This window comes from Suncus etruscus, chromosome 5, assembly GCF_024139225.1.
Source record: "Suncus etruscus isolate mSunEtr1 chromosome 5, mSunEtr1.pri.cur, whole genome shotgun sequence".
Lineage (NCBI taxonomy): Eukaryota > Metazoa > Chordata > Mammalia > Eulipotyphla > Soricidae > Suncus > Suncus etruscus.
Window position 1 is genome coordinate 85736052 of NC_064852.1, and position 11058 is coordinate 85747109.

The window sequence follows — 11058 nt, forward strand, 5'->3', positions numbered from 1 at the left end:
ATTTATATCTTCTTTTTATTGTTTCCTTAATATACTTTCAGACAGTATTTATTATTGGTGGTAATTTTTAAAGTTCTGTTTTTTACATTGCCAAGCCGAAGTAGCTACATTTCAACAAAGTTAGTAACTTTTATTTCAACAAACTGATTTTTAATCCATTTAAACATTCATTGAGGAAAATCTAGGATAACAGAAAAAGACATTGGTCTAATGTAAGTAACAATCTGATTGATGGGGGAGTTTTTTTATTTTTACTTTTAAGGGGAACTACATCAGCATTATTCAAAAATGAAAATGTTTTCATTATTCCTGACTCTGTACTTAGGGTCACTCCTCTGTCTTGTGTTCTTCATTTAAATACAACCACGGAAAACACTAAGAATGTTATTAGAAAGCAAAAGCTACATTGCAATTTTATAAGTGAGATTATATTCTGGTCAGTAGAGCAGCATGCTATTGCCAGTTGTTACTGACATACATTGAAAAACATTCCCTAGATCAGATAATTCTATAAATATATGTACTGAGGTCTGAGATTATAAACAAAATACAGTAATTTTCTTCAAGCAGCTCATAATTTAGAAGAGGAAATAAACTAAGTATGGAAAAACCTTAATGTTAGGCAGAAAATATAAAGTACTAACTGCAATACATAAGTAACTTCTCAGGCAAACACATGCAAATTGTAGTCCATTCCTGTTAATTTACCATGAAATTTATTTTTCTTGCATTAGAATTTCAACTGAAATGGCCATTTCCCATTCAAATAAAAGTTGACTAAGTGCCTAGTTTAAGCAAGGCCCTAAAATAATTTTATAGTAGACCCAAAGGTTAACAGGGAAAACTATAATCTTGTCAGTGATACAAGACATACAGAAGCATATAAAAGGTTCACTGTTAAAAGGAATAGAAACATACAACAGAAAGTATTTCCATTCAGTTGCAGATGGGAGACATGGCTAGTGAAGCCACTTACCTAGTCAAGGACCCTTGTAGGGCTCCATGGCTTACTACAATGACTTTAATAAGGTTCCTCAACTCTTTTCAATGGCAGCCTTCCTCTCCCCAAATAGCAGTCAGAATGATTTTATTAAGCTAAAATAAGACTCTCCTAATTTTAATTTCTGCAGAATTTCAAAGGCCTCCCACATCCTTGTAGTCAAAGCTAGAACAGTTTGTCATATTGACAAAGCTTTTGGGGTATAAACCCTGCCTAATTCAATACTCTCCACACACATTTCTTGTTTATATCACTATATCCACACTTTATCTTGATCTTTGTCAAGTGTGCACCCTTCTCAATATGTTTGTACCACTGCTTTCCTCTTCCAAGGGCTCTCTTTGCTTTATTCTCATTATTGGTCATACCTGATTCTAGCTTCTTAAAATTTGGTCTCCTTCCTCAAGCAAGTAGTAAGTAACTGACAATATTACTTTCTATACCAGATAATTGGCTTGATAATATGCTGCTTTTCAGGAGCAGTTAGAATCACATCTCCTTTTACTATTCCCAAAATTTATCTTAGAAAAAGCTTAAATTCTCATAAGGGCTTGGGGTCATGAGGAGTTGGGAACAAAGAGTTAAAGTAACACCATGTACCAATAGTAGGATAGTCAATGACATAATATCTTATTCAAAGTGTGGTGACATAAGAATTAAGTATGAAATATATGATCAATTTATCATTATTTTGCAACCTCAATTAAAATATGTAATATCTCTGTTTTTTTTTCTTTTCTTTTTTTTTTTTTGTGGTTTTTGGGTCACACCCGGCAGTGCTCAGGGGTTTTTCCTGGCTCCGTGCTCAGAAATTGCTCCTGGCATGCATAGGGGACCATATGGGACGCCGGGATTCGAACCAATGACCTTCTGCATGAAAGGTAAATGCCTTACCTCCATGCTATCTCTCCGGCCCCAATATCTCTGTTTTTGTGTGATCATTTGGAAAGAACTCTAATATCCTTTATTGATTCAAATTTCTTTCCTTTATTTATTCATGTCTTTATTTCTCAGATACTTTATGAGCTCCCACTTTATGCATGGTACTGTGCTAACCCTCAGGGTTGGGCTGTGATAAGGTAGATATCAATTATGCCTTTAGGAGCTTACATGTAAGAACAGGATCCAAACATTAGCAGTTTTATTCCAGGTGATAATGAAATAACAACCTGTCTCCAAGACCCCTGACTGTAGGTATGTTCTTGATGGGGAAGAAGATAAGTACTTGGATTTTCCTAAATCCTATTACACACATTAGTGGAAAAAGGCACCCTCCTCAGGAATTCATATTGGCTCAATGTACATAGACTACTGTCATTTCAATGTTCCCTTTAATTTGTCATTTTGTTTGTTTTCCCTAAAGAGCACATGGGTTTTAAGTATGAAAAGGAGCAGTAATAGTTCTGAGAAATTGTTAAGCTTCTTACTTTGACCTAAAAGCAGGAAAGTAAACAAAACAAAAAAGGTATCATTGTTATTTGCATAAACTGTCAACTCCATTAAAGAGCAGGTAAACCATACAGATTAAGTTAGATTTAGGAAAAAGATTTTTATTTCTTAATATGGATTTAAATTAATCCTAGATGAATTATTAGTCTCCCTGATTGATATGTGTGTATGCATATGATGTATGCAGACACATAGATGTTTCAGGAGTTCCTATCAAGAGATTTATAAAAGAAATGTCCTACGGCTACAGCATAGAGGACCCTTTCTTGTACTTGCATGCAGCCTACCTGGGTTCACTCCTAGCATCCCATTAAGTCCCTGATCACTGCCAGGAATAATTCCTGAGTGCAGAGCAAGAAGTAATTCCTGAGCATCACCAGCTGTGACCCAAAGGAAAAAAAAAGTATAAATTTCATAAGAGTAGAAAGACTGCCTAAGCAAGCTTCCTTGAAATTTAAAACAAAATGTAATATTTCCAAGTGGTTTTACAGAATAACTCCATGGGTTTAATTTTACATACAACTCAGATTTTAAGTACAAAGTCAAAATTTTGCCTAGAATTCTCTGAAGAAAAGATATAACTTTCTGGATTGTGAGTCAAAATTTTGCCTAGATTTATCTGAAGAAAAGATATAACTTTCTAGATTGTGAATCAAAATTTAGGAGGACATAGTCACAAGACTAGCAAAAGGGGTTAAGAATTGATTATAATTTAGGGCAATGGTCCTCAAACTACTGCCCGCGGGCTACATATTGTATTTATTCCCATTTTGTTTCTTCACTTCTAAATAAGATATATGCAGTGTGCATAGAAATTTGTTCATAATTTTTGTTTTTACTATAATCTGGCCCTCCAACAGTCTGAAGGACAGTGAACTGGCCCCCTGTTTAAAAAGTTTGAGGACCCCTGCTAGGGAAACCTTTGTAAACTTCTTTCCCTGGCATTTTAAGAATAGCAATGTTTTGCCTATATAGTTTTAAGAGGCCTTTTTTTTTGTTCTACAATTTCCTCTAGTTATATTTTATTCTTTACTAAAGTAGTTATAACAAGGACTGTCTTTTGTTAGTAGAATTGTGGGTAATTAGGCTAAAGGGCAGTAAAGAAAATGATAGCTTTTTAAATATCACTTTGTTCCAACAAGGTTAGCAGCATGCATTAAAGGACAGAAGGACCCTAGAGTTCCACAGGGTGAGACAAAGTAAATAATACCTAAGACATTATTCAGAGTATAAGAAATAAGCCCTTCTTGAAGCAAAGGCAATGCCAAGTATGCAGATTCCAAGTGGCCAGGAGCCAAACATTCCTTTTCTCCAAATACATCAGAGAAGGCAATTCTCAAAGAAATGAAACTGGGATTTTGAATATGAGCACATATAACAATTGTGATTGTGATGGGTATTCCCCAGGAAAACTCAATCAACTAAGAGAGGAACTAAGAGAATGCAGAAACAAACTTAGTTCTCAAAGGTCTTAAGACTGAATACCATTTATCAAGGTGAAGTAGAGCACACCAAGAAAAGTTTGCTGGCAAAGAAAAAGCAGGTCAGATGCTAAGAGGTGTTCAAACAAATGGGAAAAGGCCCAAGTGACCAAGTACTCATGCTAAGACAGGAGGAAGCTGATAAAGCTGGATGAGAGTGTGAATTGGAGTCTACAGGGACTTATACCCTTATATAGTAGTTTAAAAATATCGACTACGGGGCCTGAATGATAGCACAGCAGGGAGGGTGCTTGTTTTGCACATGACTGACACAGGTTCAATCCCTGGCATCCATAAGGTCCCCTGACAACCCCCAGAAGTGATTCCTGAGTGCAAAGCTAGGAGTAAATCTTGAGCACCATTGGATGTGCCCCCAAAAGTCAAATTATTATTCTAAAGCAAGAAGGCTAGACTTTGCTCTCTGTTCACAAGTGTTACTTACTACATAAAATACCATCAATAGTTTCCCCTTATTTGTGTGGGCTTTCTTCCAAAAGCCCCAGTGAATGTCTGAAACCATGTATAACTTCAGACCCTGTATATGCTATGCTGTTTATAACTACACATATATACTTCTGCTAAAATTTAATTTGTAAACTAGGCAGAGTAAGAAATTGGGCACTAAAAATAATCTACTATAATAAAAGTAGTGTGAATTAATTCTTTCTTGCTCAACATTTTGTTGTTATGAAACTACAAAAAATGAAATTGCATGAAGTGAGGGATCTTACAGTGAGTCAGTTCTATGCTGTTGAAGAAAAAGAAATGTAGTTCCTTAAGTTATCAGGGTCCTAAAAGACCTTTTGGTCCTTGAAGATGATTGTGAAAAATTCATAGGATTTATTTGCCAAGAATGCAACAGTGTAACTGGACAAGAAAAAAAGACACCCGACATCTAAAATATGAGACTGAACATTATTTTCCTAATAGAGAGTAGCTAAATTTATCTAGAAGTAGGAAATCTTAATCTTTTTCTCTCACAGACATAATAATTTCTATTTGCAAAATACATCAATTCTTATTTGTTCTCTTGCCAATGAAATATGCAATTACATGGTCTTACAATGAAATTACCTTAGATTTTCTTTGACAAACACACTGCAGGATATCTATTGTTATCATTCAACCACTGACTTCCTTCACTAAAGATTAATTCCCTAGTCTAATTCTTGTAAAAAACCAGGATTACTTCTTATCTACAGCACATGAGAAAAACACAAAGGATTACATCCCATCCCTTCTAAATTAATGGATTTCCTATAACTTTTCAGACTAATTTAAAGTGATATTTGTCAAGACAAACTTTTGTCTTTGGTCACTTTCAGTCACAAAAATAATTATCTTAAGAGAGATGCTTGGACTGGCAAATGACAAATATTAACTCTAAGTCATTTAATCAATAATAATGCACAACTTTGCATAGCAATGTGTTTGAGGTAGTTTTAAAACTGAAAGCTCACAGGTTTAATGACCTCAGCAAAGTATTGAGTGATCTCAACTATTCTGCCAAATAAAACATAATAACCTAAGATATCCCTGGAGCTTCACAGATGGTGATAGCAGTCTTCAGAATCACACACAGATACATCAATATCTATTCTAGAAGAATGTGATAAAGTTCCTTTCATTACTGTTAAGGAAGATTCTGCTAAAAATCGTCAGTGGGAATCCTTCCCTCAGTCCTATTAGCCCTATCTAGATAACAAAAACAAATACAAAACAATCATTTAGGAGATACTAAATTTTAAATAGTTCCTCAACAAGTGAGCAGGTAGAGAATCAAGACTGGGAAAAACTGGAGCACTCATAAGAAAAATATAAAGAAAAAGGATGAGGTCAAAAAAAGAATTCAGAAAATACTTCTGAAATTATAAGAGCTGTAGAAATGTACTGGGAGAATTACAGGACATGGCTCAAGGGATAAATATTAAGGTGCATGTACCGTGTATAATCAGTTGACTTTATATTTTAAGACATGGTGGTTTCAGGTCAAAGATCCAGAGAATAAATAAAATAGTCATGCAGGCCTTATTATACAGTACTAAATGATTTGTAGTATTTCTTCAAAGCCAAAGACATTTAAACAGGTTTATTTGGAATAGCTGCTAGCAACACTTAAACTTCTTAATCTTTTCATGCCAGGAATTTATACTTCATCTATGGTAAAAATTAGAAAATATTTTAACTACTTCATATCAAGAATAATGAAAAAGATAATCTGGGCTTTGTTTTAAATAGTCAATAGAAAGGCAAGATAATTAGTCCAGATATTTTTTATCTGTGTGCTCACTAATGTGATCTCAGTTCTGAAACTATCTGCCCAATCATAGGTACTCACTTAATGTATTAAAGAATGAATGAATAGCTAAGGCCCAATACTCAAACAAGTATCCAAAATAGCTGAACTATTTCATGTCATAAACGCTAATATAAAATTATTAGAATTACCATTAACCTTCTTACTATTATTTACTGACTTAGTTTCATGTTTGCCTTATAATACTTTAATTAACTCTTACATTGGATTCAGTTATATTATAAAATATTTGTTAAGAATCACAAGAAAGCCTTAGTCTAGGGTTGTTCTACGACCTGCACAACAACCATGACCTCTAATTCCAGAGACCTGACTGAGGCAATTGCAACTGAATGGGTCTTCTGGAAACATAACGAAAGAGGATATCCCAGGCTCCATCTGAGGTTCAGCGCAAGGGCCAAGACCACTAACCACAGAAGACAGATTAAAATGACACTGAGGAAACAAAACTTCTAAAATCACAAAGAAAGACTTCATCATAAGTCCCACTCCTTGACCTGTGCGCAGACTGAGATCTCTAGATATAGAGATCTGTTTTTATCATCCAGATTGGAGCAGAAGTCTTCCATACACTTATAAAAGCACCAAGGGGAGAGTAAATGAACCTGAAAGAAGTCTATAGATAATCCCATGGCAGGCCGGGCGGTGGCGCTGGAGGTAAGGTGCCTGCCTTGCCTGCGCTAGCCTAGGATGGACCGTGGTTCAATCCCCCGGCATCCCATATGGTCCCCCAAGAAGCCAGGAGCAACTTCTGAGCGCATAGCCAGGAGTAACCCCTGAGCGTCACAGGGTGTGACCCCAAAACCAAAAAAAAAAAAAAAAAAAAAAGATAATCCCATGGCAATATATTCCAAGGATGGAGAAACCCTGTATCTCTTAGGCCAAGGGGATTCCTGTTTCGAATGACCCCAATATTTACTGTGCCTATGCAGGTGGGAGGGAAAAAAGAGACAAAAAGCACAAAATAATCTTTTTTTCTTTTTTTCTTTTTTTTATTTAGTTTTGTCAATTTCTTTGTTTTGGGGTGGATATTGAAGTAGTTGTCCATTTTTATTTATATATTTACTTTTTCTTTCTTCTTTTCTCTTCTTCCTTTTTGTGCTTTGTCGTGTTTTCTATCTCATGACCATGGCAATTATGTGGTGCACATCTTTATTGCTGCAGTGCTCACTGGATATCTTATTTGATACTTCTTTTTGAACTGTTGTGGTGTTTCACCTTCTTTTTTCCCCTTCATCTCTCAAACCAAGGAGGAGAACCTCTAGAAGGACTCTGCCATAATAGGCATAGTTGATTTTTACTCCATTTTATTACTTTTCTCTTTCTCAAACCAAACCACATAACTTGAATTATCTAGTCCCGCCTCCCAATTAGAGAGGGAAGTAATAGAGGTACCAAGATCAGTTATAAGATCACTAAGTAATAAACTAGACACAAATGGGACCACTCATTCTAGCAGCCCCTGGGGTGAGAGTGGAGGATATGGGAGGCAGGATGGGAGCGGAGGTGGAGGGAGGACAATTCGGTGGTGGGAATTCCCCTGATTCAATGTTAATATGTACCTGGAATATTACTGTGAACGATATGTAAGCTACTATGATTAAAATAAAAATTATATTATTAAAAAAAAAAGCTAATACTACTAAGTAGACAGGAAAATGCTTTAATGAGATCTTAGACCTATTGATGAATTCCTCTGACAGTAGCTCATGCCATTGATGAGTGGAGTCAAAAATATTTTTCACTGGGGATATCATGATTTAAGTGGCCCTATTAAATTTGGGTTTGGCAGGCTTACCTTCACCCTAGAAGAATCAGAGCCTACAATATAATTCCATGTTATGTAGTCCTGAGTTGAATCCAAACTAATTTAATCATCAGTTTTAGGGTAGTCTGATCTAGATAGGGTATCTGGGGAAAGAGAAGTTCATTTTATAGCTTACCTTATTGAAGAATTCATTAGAAAAAACTGCTTCTAGGTATTTCATATATTCTAATAATAGAATATTATAAAGTGTTAATTATTGTGCCAAGGTAATTTTTTTTAGTTTTCTTAATGTATAATTGTCAAACTTAAAAAAAAAGAATCACATTTTGGGGAGCTGGTGAGGTAGAGTAGAGGTAAGGTGTCTGCCTTGCAAGCGCCAGCCAAGGAAGGACCATGGTTTGATCCCCCGGCGTCCCATATGGTCCCCCCAAGCCAGGGGCAATTTCTGAGCTCTTAGCCAAGAGTAACCCCTGAGCATCAAACAGGTGTGCCCCCCCCCCAAAAAAAAGAATCACATTTTGGGAGTTAAAACAGCAAAAAGTCTAGGATGCACACCAAGCATGCAGAGCTTTGAGTTCAATGCCAGCACTAAATGGCCTCTCTATTCTCTCTGGTGTGACCCTGGTGACCTCAGCACCACTTGGCCTGAGAATTGAACTATGCTATCCAGCAACGTATAAAAGGAACAGTTCCAGGAGGCCTGTTCATTGCTTGGGAGTTTCCCCCACAAAATAAGAAATAAGCCCCCTCCCAAGAAAGAGATATAGACTCCCCTTCTTTATATGAAAGTAATTGAGACTTTCTCGAGACTATTATTTAACAAAGACAAACAAATTCACATCTATTACTCTAACACCAAAGTCCAAACTCCTAACCAAAAAGGCTATACACAAAGTATAAGTTTCAATCAAGAAATAGTCCTTTTTAATAATAATTTTATTGTGATCAAAGTTAATTACAAGTCTTTCACAGTAATATTTAAGGTGCATAGTGACAAAAAATTAGGGCCATTCCCACCACCACTGCTGTCCTCCCTTCACTCCTGTTCCCGGCATGCATCCCATACCTCCCCTCTTTGCCCCCTGCACTGCTAGTATAAAAGGTTTCCTTTGTGTGTATCTTGTTGTAAATTGGGTATCAATTTTGGAGTCATTGACTTTGGGTTTGGTGCTCAAGTCTGATTATTTTTTTCCCACTCACTATTCATACGACTAGTTGTTCCTGATACCATCATTTTTTTCCCCTTCAAGCTATGGGGGAGACAAGATGTTTCAAGTTCTGTGTTTCTGTTGGAAGAAGAAAAGAAAGAGAAAAAAGACAAAAAACTGGGGGAAATTTGTCTAGATATTTATATATTTCTATGTATAGAAGGACATATTCTTCTAAGTGTCTATACATTATTTTATTTCCTGAGCCCTAATGTGTACCAAAGGTGTGTTTGATTGACTAAATTCATGCAGCTTTTATTAGAATCAATGGGATATTCTCATGAAGTTTGCCTATACATATAATATATAAATATCTATAATATTTTGGGGCTAGACTGTGGCACAAGCAGTAGGGCATTTGCCTTGCATGCACTAACTTAGGACTGACCGCGATTCAATTCCTCCAGCATTCCATATGGTCCCCCAAACCGGAGCAATTTCTGAGTACATAGTCAGGAGTAACCCCTGAGCATCACCAGGTATGACCCAAGAAAGCAAAGTAATAATAATAATAATAATAATAATATATAATTAATGCTTATTCTTTTTTAACATAATTTTTATTTTGATCATAGTGGCTTACATATTGTTGACAATAATATTTTAGGTACATATTTACATAAAATCAGGGGGGATTCCCATCACCGGTTTGTCTTCCCTACTCCTCCTTTTTTGTCCTACCTTCCATATCCTCTTCCCTCACCCCCAGTGCTACTAGAATATGTGGTCCCCTCTGTACCTATCCTATTACTTCGTAGTCTTACACCTGTTTGGTCCTGATGCCTCCTTTATTTCCCCCTCTAATTGGGGGGCAGGACTAGCTAGTTCAAGTTATGTGGTTTTGTTTGAAGAGGAGAAAAATAATAAACTGGGGTAAAAGTCTAATACACCGGGAATAAGCAGAGTTCTTTTAGAGGCTCTCACCATCGGTTTGAGAGACGAAGGAGAAAAAAAAGGTGAAGCAGTCCACCCCTACGAAATAAAGTGTCAAATATCTATTAAGAGTTCCAACCATAACGCTAAGCACCCCAAATTCTAAAGAAAAAAGACAAATGCAAAATTATATCTTTCATATGCTGGATAAAAACAAACACAATAAAGGAGTCAAATTGCCAAAGGAAACAAAACTGAGAATTGCTCTACAGAATTGAGTTAAAGAAGGAGATTTTGGGTAGCTGGAGATTTTGGGTAGCTGGAGCTTTTATAAAATTGGTGGAGGGAAAGGGGGCAAACTGGTGGTAGGAGTGATGTTTTCATAAAACCATCATTTATGGTACTGTAATTCGTGGTAATCCAGTAAAGATGGAGGAATGAAGCCAAAAATAAATAAATTTTTAAATTTCTAATATTCAATGTCTAATATTAAAGCCAAGGTCACTGAGCAAAATATGTTAACTGCCTCAAACTCAATTTTAAAATGAAAACAGCAAAGAACTGGTTTGGAACCAAGAAACTGTTCACCAATGAAGGAGAGTTAGGTGGTCCTACCTAAATTATAGGCAACTACATAAGACATGAGCAACTAAGGATGACAGCAAGAACAGTTAATGCTTGAGACAAGAAACGTAAACAATTGAGGTGACATGCAAAAAGTACAGATGATCAATTAAAATAAAGAAAAGACATTGACAAGCTCAGGAAAATAAAATATTTTCCACTTAAATTATATGTACAAATGGATCTCACTGAGACCATCTTATTTAGACCAGAGCAAGACCTAGCACTACTCCTCTCCTCTCTGCCAGCAACCTTGTTAGTTTACTCCACTGCTGATTGAGATAACACCACACAAGTCTAGTATTTAACAAGCTGCTGCTGTGGTCAGCACCTTCAAA